The following is an 18,830-nucleotide window of genomic DNA, read 5'->3' as shown; positions in this document are numbered from 1 at the left end:
TTGAGTCTGTGTTTGCCCTGCTCCAACATTTGTATTGTTTAATGGACTTTGAGTTTGAATACTGTTCGTTATCTCCATACATTCCATTGATACTTATTTTAAAAAATGAACTAGTTACTTATTCTATATAAAATCCATTCATTACTTTCAAATGAAAGCAGAATGAGCAACAACACACTATTTTGACATAGCAACGACACGCAGCAGCTTTATTACGTAGTAAAATGTACATATAACATGTCAAATATGAAAATCCATAATTATATACTAGTATATAAATGCATGTATATCATAAAGTTGGATTGAATAAATAGTATAAATAAAATTCAAACTTTTATTGTGCTCGACGTGTCGTCCTAAACTGGTAACACTTATTCACCTCCTATATAACCTTGCTAACGAGACCATTCTAGAGAACCACATGATATTAATCAGGTATTCGCATGAAAACATTGTAAATCCGAACAAGTAATTCATTATAACACCAAGTAGAAATTAATTTGTGTCTAATTTGTTTCTCAAACGAAAGAAATAATATTTTCTACAAATATAAAAATACCATAACAAAATAAAAAAAAACCTTCTCCTTTGTCATATACCTTTGAAATTCAAGGCGCCAGGCCATAAAGCTAAGTTGAGATCAGTTTTGATGTTAGTCTCAGTTTTCTACTGATAATAATTGGATATTAAGAAAACCAGGTATTTGCTGAGCCATTATGAACCAACTGTTAGCATCAGCTATGAGAAAACTTATTTCAAATGATTAATTTATGCTGGAAACAGCTTTTGAACTCTTTTTCTGATCCAACACGTTATTGTTATCCGTTAAAAAGTTAATCAACAAAATATATTTCTCGGGATCAGAAGCAATGAAGCAATAAATAGCCAAGTATAAGACTTCAAGGTTAAATTCAGTCGATATGAATTATGGCAAGTTCTGATTCTGTAGTGAGTTAACCAAAATGACCCAGCAAAATAAAAAAAAAAAATAAGGAATCGGCTGTCATTATGGGTATATATATAAAGGCTGACAATCTACCAAAATGCATCGTAGAACGAATGGTCTAAAATTGATATTTTTTCGGCCCAGATCAGCTGGATGTCAGAGAAATGTCAATTAAACACGTGGCAGAGTGGCATGGATTATCGCTAACAATAATTTTATTTCAACAATGTTGAGAAAAAGAGAAAAATGAGGACTTTAATCCTTCATTCACATGGGGAGAATTCTCAAATACTCTGTTGTTTAAAAGTTACTTCCCTCTTGTATTCGGCGACTCTTATGAAGCCATATTTTTAGGCGGTATATATCTTCAGAAAAAATATATATTATATGAAACTCTTCCTTTCCTTAAACCATTGCTTTATCGAAAGAAAATTGTGTTCGATAAATACTAGTATGCTTTTCTGTGAAGTTGATATATTTATCGACTGTTCGATGTAAATGACAACATTTGTCAACGTTAAGGGACAAATAAGAGATATATAAAGTCAACAACATCATAGAAGCAAGTTCTAAAATATACTGACGATGACAAAGTGAAGCACAATAATAACAGTAGACATATTTCTATGATGATAACAACTAAGACAATTATTCATGTATCAATGTAAATAAAACAAATGAAGCATGCATTTAGGCGCTTGATCTGTATATTTAAACTAAAGGAATTATTTAACTGGAACTCTCTTAATTCATCCTTTTTGTTTCGCAATAATGATGACTTGTTTCACTGGATTCCATCAAAGAACATAAGCCAGTTTCATAGAGGTTTGTATATATACATGGGTACAAATTTTTAAAAAATCCTGTAATTCATAAAAAGGAGATTTGTTTAGCACTGTAAAAGTCATTGAAGAATTATAGTAAGAAGTGTATTATTCATTTGACGCCGTTTGTACAGATATTTTATATGATGCATTTTGTTCATTATATTTCTTGTCGATTTTCTCTATTTCGCGTTTGTTCCAGACGCAGAAAAATTTCTTCATGTGATATCTAGGTTCTGAGAATCTCCATAAGTAAAAAACAGGGTTACAAGCACTGTTTAAAAGCACCAGAGTAGCGAAGATACTGTGAAACTGTCTTCCTATTTCTTTTGACTGGTCAAGTATTGGGAATGTAATGGTCATCAAAAAAGGAAAATAAGCCGCTAAAAAAACTCCAGTAAACATTGAAATTTTCTTAACCATTCTTGATCCTTCGCGTGAAGGTAGTGTTGTTCCAACGATGTTTACTCGGGAGATTCGAAGAATGTGATGCAAAAGGTATCCGAACATTAGGAAATTCAAAAAGATGAAACCTAGCAAGATACATTTAGAAAAGGTGTTAATTGTTGCTTTTGTGAAAATCGCCAGAGGTTCACAAGAAAAACCATATTTAGCTTCGTAACTGAAAAACATTCCGTATGTAAGTACTAGTCCTAAGATCCAGGACAAACAACAAAACCTCACAAGAATTTTTTTGGTAATGAAAGAGTAGTATCGCATGGCAAAGGCGAAAACAAGACAACGGTCTAAATTCATCAAAGTAACAATAAGGAGAGAGACATTGATGAACAAGAGTGTTGGATATTTATTAATATCACACTGATATTTTTCGAGGAACAATGAATTCGGAATGGCAAAGGTGGCTCCCGTGAGTAGATCAGAGACTGCCAAATTTAAAGACAAAGTCTGGATTTGAAATGTAAGACGTGTGCATTTATACAACAGGAGTATCGAAATAACATTTTCCATCATGATGACAACGCCCAAAGTCACTAAAATGTTTTCTGAAAGGACTACCAATGGAAGGGAACCATTAAAGGAGAAGTTTTCTGACAAATGCCCTGGTGCTCCTGGGGGTAATTTAGGCAGAGTTTCCATATTCTTATATCCAGCAATTCCTGAATCTAGGTAACAGTGCAGATAAAGAGATTCTCTTCTTTGTATTTTTAAAGTTGAATAGACATTGTGGAAGCAGTCTAAAATGAAAAAAAATGTGTTTTGGAAATGGTGATAATTGTTTTTTATTTACATTGAATTTCAGATTTCAGAGGAGTTAAATTCAAATTGTTAAAAGCACGAGTATCTTTAGATATCAATTACCTACCTGCTTCAGCGGATTATATTGTCAGACTAAGAATTAATGTAATTTAATTAATGGCTTAATTATCTTTTCAATTTAAATAGGACTAGGAATATTTTATTCTAATAAGAAGTTAATTGATAGAATTATTTTGAATAATTGAAGACAAATTCTCTAATTTCTGGAGTGTACTTAAATATTTAAGATTTCTTAAAGTGATCCCCTTGTTTTTTATATTTACAGTAGTATAAAAGAGTCAGGTTTATATTGATCTTATAAGTATAACATGAGTCTTTGAAATTTTAACATACATGTACTACATGTAATTTTGTGTCATTGAGATGACTATGCATGAACAATAAACCTGTAAAATGATAATTTTCTTTCTTAAAGCTGACGAATAAGTCCAGTTAATCTGAAGTTAAAACAAAATACATGAGCATAAATCCTCACAGGAAATAAATAAATTATCTTGAGAAAACTAAAAATTAGCCAAGCATAAAATGCAGTAATTTCAACTATAATCAGCTGTTACAAATGCCATTGGTAGGGATTAAGCCACTGAACTAAGTGGTTATGAAGGGTTTTTTTTTTTTTTGGGGGGGGGGGTCTAACACGAGGCGATTTAAAATTTTGGACACAAATATTTTGCCATTCATACACAGCAAAATGAATATTAAAAATTACAAGAAAGTATGCCCTTGTTTGCTTTACAAGATACAGTAACAGAAATACATGTACTCACAATTGTTTTCGAGTCAGATTTTATACGTTTTTCCTATCCTTGTTTATCTGTTACACCGAAGTAACGATGAACACCAGTGCTGCTCTTCTGGAGAAGACTTTTCTCACCTGTACACATGCCCTTATGTACAATTTGGATTCCTGATGACATCCAATAAAGACTTTTGATGAATAATTTTTTTTATTACGACTGATGATAACACCTTTACACTATTATCTGTGAATAGTGTTTTTTCCATGAGTTTTATTAAAAACAAACAAGTCTCTATATAATGTTATATATCAATAAAAAAAAACAGCAGAAATCAATATTCTGTGATATCTATTTAATATTTGTGGAGGCAATTTGAAGTACCAGTATTTCATGCACAGTTTTAGTAGTTTTTTAATCCTCAACAAGAATCTCACAAAGAAATTGAATATTTTTTATATTGTTGATTAAAATTGAAATCACAATGCACATCAATTGAAAGTATAAATCCTCCATGAAATTACTGTCAAAATACAGGTTATACTAGATATGTTCAGGTATATGATGAAAATGTGGGGATGACGAACATTATTCAAGCTCAAAGTCCATTAAAACAATACAAATCGGGAGCAGAACAAACACAGACCTCTAAAAACATCAGGTGGCCATGGGTTCAGGTACCTTGGAAAAGTGAGCATTCCCTGCCGACAGGCCACACCCGTCGACAATTAAGTGTGTAAATTATGGCCTAACAATTTGTATGAAAAACGTCAGTCAGCATTTGACTTAATGAAAGATTGTATTTGCTGACAAGTTTATTGTATCGACAATAGAACTTACGAAATGATGACTTTAAACGAGATTTTTTATATTCTTGTTTCATCAACTTATTTGTCAATAACTTACCTCGTTTTAGAAATTGTTCATGACCATTTGTCAATAACTTACCTCGTTTTAGAAATTATTCATGATCAGTCATTCTACAAAAACATGACCAATTAAGAATTTTTCATGTCGCTTACAAATTTACCGTTTTAATATCTAAACTATAAATTTAAAGATTGATTTCAACTCTAAGACTTAACATACACACAAGGTTTTGTAAATATTTACCGATATATATATATGCAGTTAAAGTTTTGATATGGACATAATGTAATGCTGAAAAACGTACGCGTATTCCACTGCAAATCTTAATGTTGCTTAATTTATTTACAAATTTCAAGATGAAATTTTCAGCCGTAAAAGCGTTCTGAATAGATTGTTATGAATGTTTTAAAAAAGTTTTTTATCCTATATAAAAAGAAATCAAACCACTTCTCGCAAAGAAATGCATGGATCTTCTTTCATGCAAAATTATAGTATGTCGCTAAAAATCGATTAACTTCCGTAACGATCTGTTTTAAATTTCAGAAACAGAATGCAGATTTCACAAAGAACTGAAACTTATCTGAAAGTGACCACGGAACCTAATATCATCGATTCTAGTTGCGAGTCAGCTATTTTAGACAATTTCATTTTCGACCTAACAAAAACGAATAAGACAAAAACAGTTGTCTCTTTTAAAAAAATAAATTTTAAAAATTAACGGTCATTCAGGAAAGTTTTTGCATTAGAGGTATGCAGATTTTTATTATTTTGGGAGAGAAATGCTTCATACTTTTGTTTAATATCCTAAAAAAACTTTAATTTTAACTATTGTCGAGAATTTAAATTTTATTGCTGGTAATAAACTTCCGTAACGGTTAACTTCCGTAACGATATTTTCCTCGAAATTTAAACTTATAATTTCGGATTCATGAATCATACTTCAGCGTTCTATACTTAACACCAGAAACGAAAACTTAGTCAAATTCAGCCTTATCTAAAAAATAATAAGACTTGTTCAAGCATTAACTTCCGTAACATTACTTTAAAATCAATGGTATATTAAAATTGTTGTAAAAAGTTAACGATACGAGATTTGTGGACAATTCTTTTTTTTTTTCAAGTTCACTTATAGGTCCTTTAGAGAATTATGATGTTCATTTTGCTATTTGAAACAATTATATTTTCATATTTTATACCCTGAATTGGTCCATTTAACGTAGAATGACTGTCAATATGTAGAGCATGCTCTTGCGTATAGAATCAACTGAGAGATATACACCACATATGAAGGTAATAAGGGTATATTGCTACATAAGTAAGGGAAGTTGACGATTGAAAAGTTCAAGTCATCAAGTTTATCAGAAAGCTTTGCTATTAGATTGCCATTAACGTCTTTTCTAGTAAAATATCAAAATATGAAACAGATGTGTCAGGCTCTGTGGTACATATATCTTTTATTTCAATTTTACTGGGATATATCGTGTCGACATATGAATTGAAATAACTATTGTTAAGTGATAATACGTCGTCGATATATCTAAAAGTTGAGTTGAAGGCAACAACAAAAGATTTCTTTTTCTCATGTATAAGATTTGAATAAATTCTGCTTCCTATGAATACAAAAATTGGGCCGGTAACAACGGGGCGCAATTGGTACCCTTGGGAATTCCAACAGATTGTTGGAAGACCTGGTCTTCAAATACCACATAGATACGTATTATCAATTAACAATATTTTCATGCATATATATCGACACGATATATCCCTGTGAGCCTGAAACAAAAGATATCACAGAGTCTGACACATCTGTTTCCTGTTTGGAAATTTTACTAGAAAAAGACGTTAATGGTAATCTAACAACAAAGTTGTATGATAAACGTGATGACTAACTTATCAATCGTCAGCTTCTCTTACTTATGCAGTAATACACCCGTATTCACCTGCAAATTGGGTGTATATCTTTCAGTTGATCTGATACGCAAGAACATGCTCTACGAATAAACAATTGGTTGTTTGTTTGGGTTTTTTTGTTAAACGTACCTCTCGAGAATTTTTGACTCATATAGAGACGCCAACACTTGCTGGTGGAGGTCTGAAAGTCTATATCTATGCCCGGTACTCAGGGCCATTGAGCAGTGAGAATCTTGTTCGTGTCAACATCTACTTTGACACGGGATCTCGGTTTCAGCAGATACAATCTTTCATTAAGCCAAATGCTGACTGATTTTTTTCACACTAATTGTTAGGCCATTATTTACACAATGAATTGTCGATGGATTTTTCCGTTATTTCCCGATCATGACAAGTGTGACCGGTCAGCAGGGGATGCTCACTCCTCCATGGCACCTGATCCCACCTCTGATGTCTTAGAGGTCCGCATTTGCTCTGCTCCTATTTTGTAATGTTTAATGAACTTCTGAGCTCGAATACTTTTCGTTATCTCTACATATTTCATCTCATCCGAAGGACCGGTCTCCACGTCCCACAGGGAATTCGAACCCTCGACGTAAGGATCAGCTCCTTACTCTGCGACTCTAGAGCAGACGCTCTCACCACTGTAGCATGCGGGCGACTGAACAATTTCTAAAAACGAGGTAAGTTATTGACAAACCAGTTGATGAAACAAGAATGTCAACAATCTCATTAAAAGTCATCATTTCGTAAGTTCTATGGTCGATACAATGACCTTATCGACAAATACAATCTATCATTATGTCATATGCTGGCTAACGTTTTTCATACTTATTGTTAGGCCATTATTTACACACTGAATTGTCGACGGGTTTTTCCGTTATTTCCCGATCATGTCAAGGAGCACATGGCGGGTGTGACTGGTCGGCATGGGATGCTCACTCCTCCATGGGACCTGATCCCACCTCTGATGTTTTTGGAGGTCCGTGTTTGCTCTGCTGCCGACTTGTATTGTTATAATTGGACTTTGAGCTTGAATACTGTTCGTTATCTCCATATTTCATTTATTTATGATCATTTGTTTACATTTCAGGGCCTGTTTTACAAAAGAATATAAGACTAAGTCGAAAAACTTAAGTTGATTGTAAAATTTTGCAAAATTAATAATTCTGTTTAAAATTGCTAGCGTTATTATATCTTTCTCGCTCCTTTGAAAAAGATCAAAACCATTTTCAATTTAATGTAAATAAAAAAAGTTACAAACAGAATTAAATTTTGGTCTTAGTCGTACCTTCTTTTGTAAAAACGGGCCCCAGGGCCATATGTCATAAAGTGCTAATCATTTGTTTCACTTTGTTTTGAGTGTTAAAAACTTTATAGTATTGTGTGTCAATGATGTTTTTCTTAGTATATTTTTTAAATTTGTTTAAAGTTTAAGAACAATGTTGCATCATCCATGGATGTTAATAAATATTTTACAAAGAAAAAAATCAAAAAAAGCTTGACATATTTTGGAGAACACCACCGTAGTTGTAAGCAGTTAGATTGATGTTCCCTTTGATGAAAGACTGAATAAATATTAAACATTAGATGCTTCATGAAACCTAATCAAAGTGCTAAAAGGAAGAACGGAACACACTCCTAATCATGAAAGTACTGACTTCCATTTTTTACTACAAACTTTGACCATCACTGACAACGTACTGCCTTACTACAAAACACAAACAGAACTTAATTTTATTTTTACTTCTGGTACTGATGAACTTGTTTGTTTGCTTGTTTATTTACGCCACCACTTGCCGGTGGAGGGCTACAAATAAAGATCTACTAGTATATTCGGCACCCAGGGTCATTGAGAAGTGAAAGATCTTTTTCGTGCAAGCATCTACTGCGACACTGGACCTCGGCTTATACGGTTTCATCCGAAGAGCCGGTCTCCATGTCCCGCAGTGGGATTCGAAAGCGCGACGTAAGGATCAACTCATTACACCACCACTCTAAAACAAACGCTCACTGCGCCACGCGGGTCACCTGATAAACTTAGAAAAGTGCGGAATCTTAGTCGGTTGTATTAAAGATAAAACAATTATTGACCCCTTTAACCGTCCCTGCCGAAAAGCCTAGGCAAGTGCTGACATGTTTTTGCTCTCGCTTAGACTGCATGGGTTTAAACAAAATATAATTTAAAAAAGTTTAATTAAATTCCTTTAATAATTAAAGAAAATGTTCATTCTAGCTCCTAAGATCAATATACAATGAAATTATTTTTAAAATATAAAGGGAAACGAGCTCGAGACACCCGTATGCAGGTTTAATAAATTCATTCTTCTATGACATGTAAAGATAACAACAGGCCCTAAAAAATTAATGCAAGGATGTTTCGCCATCCAAAATTGCTTTGAGATGAGGTGTCAGGGGCAGAAATCAAAAGAGAGAGCTAGAGAAGGAGAGTCGGGTAAAAAAACTGAAAGGGTCATGATCAAAAAAAGATAGTGCCAAACTAAAGGTAGAGGGTGTTATGTGTTCAGGAGAAAGGATGCTGGCTGATTGCCCGGAGGGTTCTATCAACCACTGAACGCCATTTGCAATTATTACATACATTATAACTGCATGCTCAAATTACATCATACATAAAATGATTCGTACTAACATAACAGAGGGAGACCTGAAATAAAACAAGCTAATTCAGAGAATTTGTGTCCCTTGCTAAGGGAGAAAAGAAGAGTGTGCGCAGTGCTGGGGGGTGGGGTGGGGTCGGACCTCCCCCTGGATTTGCAGAATTATTAAATGTATACATGTATCTTGAAGCAAACAGAAAATGCCAATATGGATATAAAGATTTGGTTGCTTATTCTTTGATATGTGTATAGAAGATAGAATATTTATCACACTGTAATAATGATTTTATGGAAAAAATTGTACACGCCAGACGTCATAACTTTTTCATTTCATATGTTGAATACTATCACTTAGTAAATTGAAAAAAAAAATCAAAAAAGGAAACCCAGAATCATCCGGGATTTGAACCCGGGACCTCTTATTAGCTAAGCAATAATCATACCTCTAGACCAAAGAGGCATTTGATTATACATCAAATTAAATGCAAGCATTAGGTCACATATAATGTTTATATTCATGTTCGATATTGTCAAAATTTTACATAATACATGGTGTCTAAATTAGCCTTTATTAAAATTACATAATGAATCAAAATCATGTGTTTCTTTTAAGATATCTGTATCATAAAGAGAAAGATTTATGAAAATTATGAGCATAGCATTGATATGACAACTAACACGGCAAAGCAAGAAAAGACTGCACAATATAAGTGCCGGAAAAACAAAGGTTGTATCTACTGTTTCGTTGTTATCGTGCATGTCAAGGTCACGCCACTTTTATTTTTAGCGTAAACTTGTAAACAACATTCTATCAGAGCATGCAAAGGTGAGCAATATGTTCTTATAAACTTTTTTGAAGATTGTATCAAAATTCTTGAGACTACTTGAGACCATGGTACATATGTAACTTCTTCAACTTTTCTGCACACGCGTACAATAAGGAGGAAAAAGTAAAGCAATATTTTCGTGTTGGGCCATACAGAAATTAATTTTTTTTCTCCATAAAAATAGATTTGTTAGGTTCCCAAACCTGTAATTTTCTGAAACCTTATTATTTCAGGAATTGAACAAATTTTGCATGGGTCATGCAAAAGTTCTATGTTTGTCAATTTTCCCGTTTGTGCGTCACAGTGTCGCTTTAAAGAGTTCTAATAGATGTAATTAGAATATAAAGTCCGCCGACATCCTGTATTATATGTTATAACTCTCCGCATGCCCTTGTGCTCAAAATAATGAAAAACGACTTTTAATACAATAAAAAAAACGGGGCGGGACACTTTGAGAGGGGCGAAATAGGACATAGGGAGTTATGGTATTAAATTTTATCGCAAAAGCTCTAAAGCTTCTTGAGATATCGCCGAAACAAAAGTGTTACACATAGGCAGAATGTTTGAATTTACGACCTTGAATTTTGAACTTTTGACCTCAAAATCAATAGGGGTCTTCCTTATGCCACAGGGAGTTGTTATGTAAAATTTCATTGCAAAAACTCAAAGGCATCTCAAGAACTCGTGCGGAACGAAAGTGTTACAGACAGACAGGCAGAAATACAGACTGATGGACAGACGGACGGACAGACAGACAGACCGAAATTTATATCCCCATCTTTCAGTGAAAGTTATTCTTATGGAAAAACACAGTTTCCAAAATTAAAAAATCAGTTGTTACTCAGGAATATGTGAATGAGGGATTGAAAATGGTTAATGTTGAACATTTGAATGCAAGTATGAAAATATCATGGATTAAAAAACTATTAAAAGATAAAGCCAAATGGCAGTCTGTTATAGGGTCAGATGTTGACATCTCCCAATTAAGTGATTAAATTTGGACCAAGTTATGCTTTGCAGAGAGTTAAAAAGTGTAAAAATTAGTTTTGATGTTTCTAAGTCAAGGAGACAACTTTGCACATGTTATGAAAAAGAAAACATTGCCAAAGAAATGTCTTTTGAGTGAAAGCCTATCTGTATGAATGGGTGAGTGATTGTGATTAAGGTATAAAAACCCCATACCCCCTAGTCAGGTTGGGTTGAAGTGGTTATGTAAAATCCTGACTTGTGGGGAAAAAAGATTGCCAGATGCTGACAGTTGTAATTATGAGTGTGATGTAGTCAAAACAGCTATTTTCAATCGATAAGATCTTACTGCTGAGAATTACAGGGAAAAATCTCATACCTAACTACCTAGTCCTTGTTATGCCCGTGGGCACATAGGGCAAGGACTACATTTTTCCACTTCTCTCTATCTTGAGCATTTTTTTCCAGTTCTCCCCAAGTTAGTTTGTAGTCTCTCATTTCTTTTTCCACAGTCCTTCGCCAGGTGTTCTTTGGCCGACCAGGTTTCCTCTTCCCTTCTGGTGTCCATCTAAGAACTACTTTGGTGATGTTGTTGGCTGGTTTTCCTAACAAATGCCCTATCCATCGCCATCTCCGTTTTGTCAATAAAGTTCTCATATCGTCTGTGTTTGCGTTCTCATGGAGTTCCACATTGGTTATTTTATTTGGCCAGAAAATCCTCATGCATCCATTGTGGAAACTAGAAAGTCTGCATATGTCTCCTGTCATTTTCCAGTATTCTGCCCCATAGTGTAGGACAGACAGGACGCAGCTGTTATAGATTCTTATTTTTGTCCTTCTACTTATGTCATTTGTTTTTCAGATGCTCTTAAGGCTGATGATGGCAGCCCTAGCTTTACTTAGTCTGGCCTTTATATCTTTGTCCACACCCCCATCTGATGTTACTATGCTGCCAAGTTGTGTTGCTCAGGTTATTTCCATCTACCTGTATTCTTGCATGCTGTTTGGTGTTTAATGACAAAACTTCAGTTATCTTGGTATTGATCTTCAGTCCATTTTTTTCTACATTACTCTGTAATTTTGATGCTTTACTTTGCATATGCTTTTCTAGATGTGACAGTAGGGCCAAGTCATCTGCGTAGTATAAGTCTTTTGAATTTTTTGTTCGATCTTCGCATGGAGCGTTAATTTTTTTTCTTTAGTATAAACAATCAATTTTTTTGTCAGTTTAATTTTATGTACTGATTTATTTTCAAATAGATAAATTCTGGTTCTGTTGCACCGAAAGCTAAAGCAATTCTTCCAGCCTACTGATACTTTAATACAGTGAAACTTGTCTAATCCGGATGTTGTATAATCCAAAATTTTGTCTAATAGGGTGTTAAATTTAAGTCAGTTGCAGTATATTTCATTGTTTTAAATGTTGTCTAATCCGGAATGTTGTGTAATCCGGCCAAATTCTTTGGAACCAGTTGTGTCCGGATTAGACAAGTTTTACTGTATATATATGTACTTGTAATTGCGTACCCTATACATGTAGCTGTTTATTATTTATGTGAAGCGTTATTAAGTTTTACATGTAGTAATTAGGATGATCGGACTGATATTTTAAGTTTGACAAAGTATTTCAAACTAAATGGAACATCAGTTTGTAAAGTATGTGGTCAGCCGACCAAATCGAAGACATTTAAACTTTAAATGTTTCGTACGCCTTATTCCTGCAGATAACACGCCAAACACGCCCATCTTCTTTCTTAATAGATCATTGCAACCCAATCAGCCACATCTAGTACGTTTATCTGCAAAAGATATTATTGAATAAGTAAAATGTTATAACGAACCAACCATAATAAGGTTTAACAGTAAACATCTAGATTCAATTGCATATCAGCAAGCTTTATTTTAATTACGGGTTTGCTTTGAACGAATATCTTTTCGAAGTTGTGAAATGAAACTGGAGTTTCCATAAGCACAGAAGTGTGCTCGATGGAATTCTCATTTTATGATGAACCGAAATAAGATGTGAAAATGTTTTCCTTTCACTCTCACCACTTACATGTTTAATTCTTTCTACATAAGTTTTAAATCTTAAGGTACTTTACCTTTATATTTTCAATGGAAAGAAGGAATAAAGAATCGCATAGGTTTGTAATGGTTTGTTTTAAATTAGATAGGAGAGCTTTGTTTTTATTCGTTTTGCAAACAATTTTGGATTATATTAAAAAGGTGTAGAAAAGTTTATTATAATTGTTTTGATTTTATTTTGAAAAAAATGTTAAATAACAAGGTCTCCTCCTTCTTACCGGACGCCTTCGGATTTATTCTTCTCTTATTGGTAATATCAAAAGTAATAATTACAATGATTATGACATGATAATAAAGTCTGTCATTACTATCAAAGAAGATCTTAGATGAAATGACGCGAAAAAGTTTTAACTATACTGTTTTATAATACTAAATGACCATAATTTGACATAATTAGGGTGAAAAATTATCACAGGTCGTTAGAGGAATCTTTAGCTAAGATTGCAAATTATTGTTTAGATGGCTGAAATGAAAATAATGCGGTTTCATACATTTTTTTAAGATTTACACACCCTATAGTTACTGACAAAAAGTACATTTACACTCCGATTACTGTTGTGTTTTTACGCGGCAATTACGCATTTTTGATATCTACACGACCTTAAGTTACTAACAAAAAGTACATTTATTTTCTGAATACTTTTGAGTTCATCACTTTCATATTAATTGTCTTATAAAACAAGAGAAAACGACACTGCGATTCGCTTTGTTTTCTCTTACATCAAATTTTCTGATTACCGTTTTCTATCATTCGTTATTAAAAAACCAGATGCTGTCATAAGACAGTAATACCCGCACTAAGGTGTTTGCCTCAAAATGCGCTCTCCTTCAAATTCTGGTTACCAGGGAAGAAGCACAAATTTAAATCAAGAATTAAATGCTCAGGTGAACATGCAGTTCATATGGGCCTCTTATGTAAATATTTCATCGCCAGTCTGATATTACATTATTTTTAAAATAATGTGAATTCTGTTAAAGAGAGAAATTTTGAAAGATTTGATTTAAAAAAAAAGGGGGGGGGGTAATTTTCAGCCCATAATTGTTTTTAACAAACACAGCAATGCCACCTGACTTATTCAAATTCCTTTCGGTTTAGAAAATGAAGCCCAGTAAAATTTGCAATATTGACAGAATCATATTCGTCTAGTTTTGTTTCTATAAAACTGACAATATCGTAGTTCTGACACAAATTTTCTAAATCTGGTGACCTGAGCTTTGACATTAAACCACAAACATTTAGAGTCAAAAACTTTAAGCGACTTTTGGAGTTGTAAGCAGCATTATCAGATGGCGGCCTTCCACTAGTCCTAGTAGTCCAAATCTGCAAGGCCTAATCCTTTGTAGTCAATTTTGTTGAAGCCAATCTGGAACAAATCATCTGGGGAGTCGACTATTTCTCTGTTCCCGTTTTTCATAGCAACATGGATTTTCCCTTCACGTGTTCTTGGTTACTTATCATATGGAACATTCTGTATCTCAAGTTGGTGAGATCTTCTGTAATAAACAAGTTTTTATAGTCATTATGGCTTTCCAAGTCTTTTTTGCGGTCATGGTCAAGTTCATCGTTTCTCTGTTTACGAAATGTACAATCACTTGTCTCGGCTTCCCTCCACCATTGGGTTGCTTTGTACATATGGAGAAATGATGTTCATTCTTCTCATTTACATATCGGCCATATTGGAGCTATAATGGCGATAGATTCCATAAAAGTTTATATAGAGAACGAACAAAAACCCGCAGATTTTTATAAACTAACTATATCGGATAAAGTTCTTCCGCCGATGTTTAGATTTTTCTTAATATCTTCTACCGGAAATGACAATAGTGTTGATGCCAAAGTGAAAGTTGCGACTGCCTATTTGGTTTGAAATTCCGAAGCGAGAGTATAATATTTTAATGAAGGAAAGAACACAGAATTGGTGTCTTTATTATTTTTGGTGATCAAATGTAAGTGTTTATTGCGAGATGACAGAGTTCTTCCGCCGATTAATAGGTGCAGACGAATGCCTATTTTTATAAAATACAGATGATTTATCATTTCATGAAGAGATATGACCGCCTTTTTAATTTGAAAACGGCAATTTCTTGCATCAGTGTGACCTACTTATTACCAAAAAAAAGATGGTTTCATGAGTTGTCAACTGTTAATAACCCAAAATTCTGCCCAAATAACTATGACGGAGGCTTAAAAACAAAACAAACTGTGCTTGCAGGTTTTAATATAAAAATTTAGAGAAACGGATTATTTCGAGTTTATGCATGATCTTATGAATATTAATGAGAAGTAAATCACGTGGGAGCAACCTCATAAATAAACTGTACGTCATTTCTCCATATGACGAATTCTGTGACACAGGAAATCACTGTGATTCAGCTCTACTCCAATAGCTTCAGCAATTTTCACGACCTCTGCCTTTAGATTTTCGTAATTCACTTCTTCTTTATACCCATGTTCCTTATGTTTTCTCTTCTACCAAAGTGGTTTAATTTATCAGTCTAATAAGTATTAATTCCTACCCCTGCCTTCAGCTTATTAAGGTATTCAATGTATAGGGAACATATTTTTTTACCTAATAAATGAAAGGTCCGATATTTTTAATCATGAAATATATGGAGATAACGAACAGTATTCAAGCTCAAAAGTCCATTAATCAATACAAAATAGGAGCAGAGCAAACACGGACCTCCAAACATCAGAGGTGGGATCAGGTGCCATGGAGGAGTGAGCATCCCCTGCCGACCGGTCACACCCGCCGTGTGCTCCTTGTCATGATCGGGAATTAACGGAAAAATCCGTCGACGATTCAGTGTGTAAATAATGGCCTAACAATTAGTGTGAAAAACGTCAGTCAGCATTTGACTCAATGATAAATTGTATTTGCTGACAAAGTCATAGTATCGACCATAGAACTTACGAAATGATGACTTTAAACGAGACAGCTGATATTCTTGTTTCATCAACTTATTTGTCAATAATTTACCTCGTGTTAGAAATTGTACATACGTAGAGCATGCTCTTGCGTATCGAATCAACTGAGAGATATATACCCCGTATGCAGGTGATGAAGGTATATTGCTGCATAAGTAAGGGAAGTTGACGATTGAAAAGTTAAAGTCATATCATAAAGCTTGGTTGTTAGATTACCATTAACGTCTTTTTCAAGTAAAATATCCAAATATGAAACAGATGTGTCAGACTCTGTGGTATCTTTTATCTCAAGTTCACAAGGATATATCGTATCGACATAAGAATGGAAATAGCCATTGTTGATTGACAATACGTCATCGATATATCTAAATGTCGAGTTGAAGGCCACAGCAAGTGTTTTCTTCTTTTCACGTACAAGATTTTGGACAAATTCTGCTTCATATGAATACAAAAAAAAGGTCTGCTAATAACGGGGCGCAATTGGTACCCATGGGAATTCCAATAGATTGTTGGAAGACCTGGTCTCCAAAAACCACATAGATATTGTCAATCAGAAACTCAAGCATCTTTTTAATGTCAACTTCAGAGTACTTGTATGTACAATCAGAATGTTTTTTAACAAAATAATTTTGCAAATGACCAATGACAAGGTAAGTATATTTACGAGTTGCATTTTTATTGAAAAAGCAGCTGTCAATAATATCAAAAAGCCTGGACTTTAATTTATCGTGGGGAATGGTTGTGTACAAAGTTGAAAAGTCGTAAGTTTTTAAGCTGTTGATTTTGGTAAAATCTTGTGATTTCAAATTTTCCAAAAGTTCCTTGGAATTTTTAAGTATCCACATCTGATTTACACCACTTCTCGAATATATTGTTGCACAGTACTCTTGAAGTTTCTCCTTCACCACTGTAAATATCTTAGTGAGGAGTAAAGATAGAGGCTTGGTTGAACATTTACTGGAACCCGCTATGTATCTTTGTTTGTAAGGATTTTTATGAAGTTTCGGAATCCAATATAAATATGGTAATTCAAATTCATTTTGGTTGTTTGGAATATTAAAAATATTCAAAACTGACATATGATTTTGAAGAATTTCTTCCTTAGAAAGGGAACTATGAGTATAAGTTGGATTACCACTTGTAGAATTAAATCCAAGTTCCTCTAAAATACATTTAATATAATGAGCCTTACAAACAAAGACAATGTTGTTACCTGCTTTGTCAGCAGGGACCAGTACGTACTGATCATGTAATCTATCTAATTCTTTTTTCACTTCTGGATTATTGAATACAGAAGGATAGATGGTTTTCATATTGCCTCTCAATCTTTTAATGCGCGATTTTATCATGTTAGCATTTTGAAGATGTTATCAAATGAAACTAGATGCTGTCATAAGACAGTAATACCCGCACTAAGGTGTTTGCCTAAAAATGCACTCTCCTTCAAATTCTGGTAACCAGGGATGAAGCACAAATTTAAATCAAGCATAAAATGCTCAGGTGAACTTGCACTTGAGTTGTCTGTGACGGCCGAACTTCTTGCTCAATCAATCCTAAAAAATATTTTTTTGTGTCTAGTTGGATAAAAAATTTATTTACTCCAATGGTTTAACTCTGTAGAAGTTAACTTTCAATCGATCTTTGGATCTTCATCTAAATATAAATGTATAACTAGAGCCGAGCTCGTTGCAATGCAACGAATAGGTCTTCCGTCGGAGCTCCGGACAGGACATAGCGACTTTGAGTCAAGGTCATGCAACATTCTAAGGTTATAAACAATCCTGTAAGGGGTATCAACTTGCAATGTTTCAACAGTAGAAAGATAGTAAAGGAATGTAAAATTCCCCTGTCAGTGACCTTGAACTTGTCCAAATAACCTTGCGTCAAGCCATGACACATTCTGAGGCTGGTTAAGAGCAAACACCATCTGTATGTTACCGACATAAAAAAAAAAATCACAGTCACGTATTCTTTTAGACTATTCATCCAAAACATCATATTCTAAGTGACCTCGAATTTAAGTCAAGGCCATTACACACTCCGGATGATATATTTATCATCTTTTCAGTGAAATCCAAATGCATGCAATTTTTTCTATTACAAAATTATAGATCTTTTTGTTTGTGTGTTTGTATGTTGTTTAATGTCCCTCTCGAGAATTTTTCCATCATATGGAGACGCCACCATTTGCCGATGGAGATCTGCAAATTTTAACCTATACTCGGCACTCATGGCCATTCAGGAGTGAGGGATCTTTTTCGTGCCAGCACCTACTGCCATACGGGACCTCGGTTTATACGGTCTCATCCGAAGGACCGGTCTCTGCGTCCTACAGTGGGATTCGAACCTGCGACGTAAGGATCAACTCCTTACTCCACGACTCTAGAGCAGACACTCTTACCACTGCGCCACGCGGACGACTAGACCTTTTTGAATTTTACACTTATTATATCAGTGACCTTGAACTTGGCTAAATGACCTATGTTAAGGTCAAAAACAACCTTTGAACAAATAATGAGCTTCCAGTGATACTCAATGACAAAGATATACCTGGAAAAGAATATTGCACTTTTCTGTCAGTGACCTTCAACTTGCCAGAAAGACCTTGGATCAAGGTCAAAACACATCCTTGGATCATAAGCAATATCTGTATCAAGTAAAAGCTTCCAGTGATTTTATATTACAAAGTTATAGCATGGAAAAATTAATATTTATCCGCCAGTGACCTTGAACTTGCCGGAAAAACCTTGGCTCAAGGTCAGGACAAACCCATCTCAAGCAATCTGTTTTGAGAAAAAGTTTCCTGTGTTCCTCCCACCCCTTATAAATTTACAATCCA

The sequence above is a fragment of the Saccostrea echinata genome, unplaced genomic scaffold, assembly GCF_033153115.1.
Source record: "Saccostrea echinata isolate AGI-Se365-2 ecotype Australia unplaced genomic scaffold, CSIRO_AGI_Sech_v1 ptg000001l, whole genome shotgun sequence".
Classification (NCBI taxonomy): domain Eukaryota; kingdom Metazoa; phylum Mollusca; class Bivalvia; order Ostreida; family Ostreidae; genus Saccostrea; species Saccostrea echinata.
The sequence above is the reverse complement of the archived record's forward strand: the minus strand, read 5'-3'. Positions refer to the sequence as shown.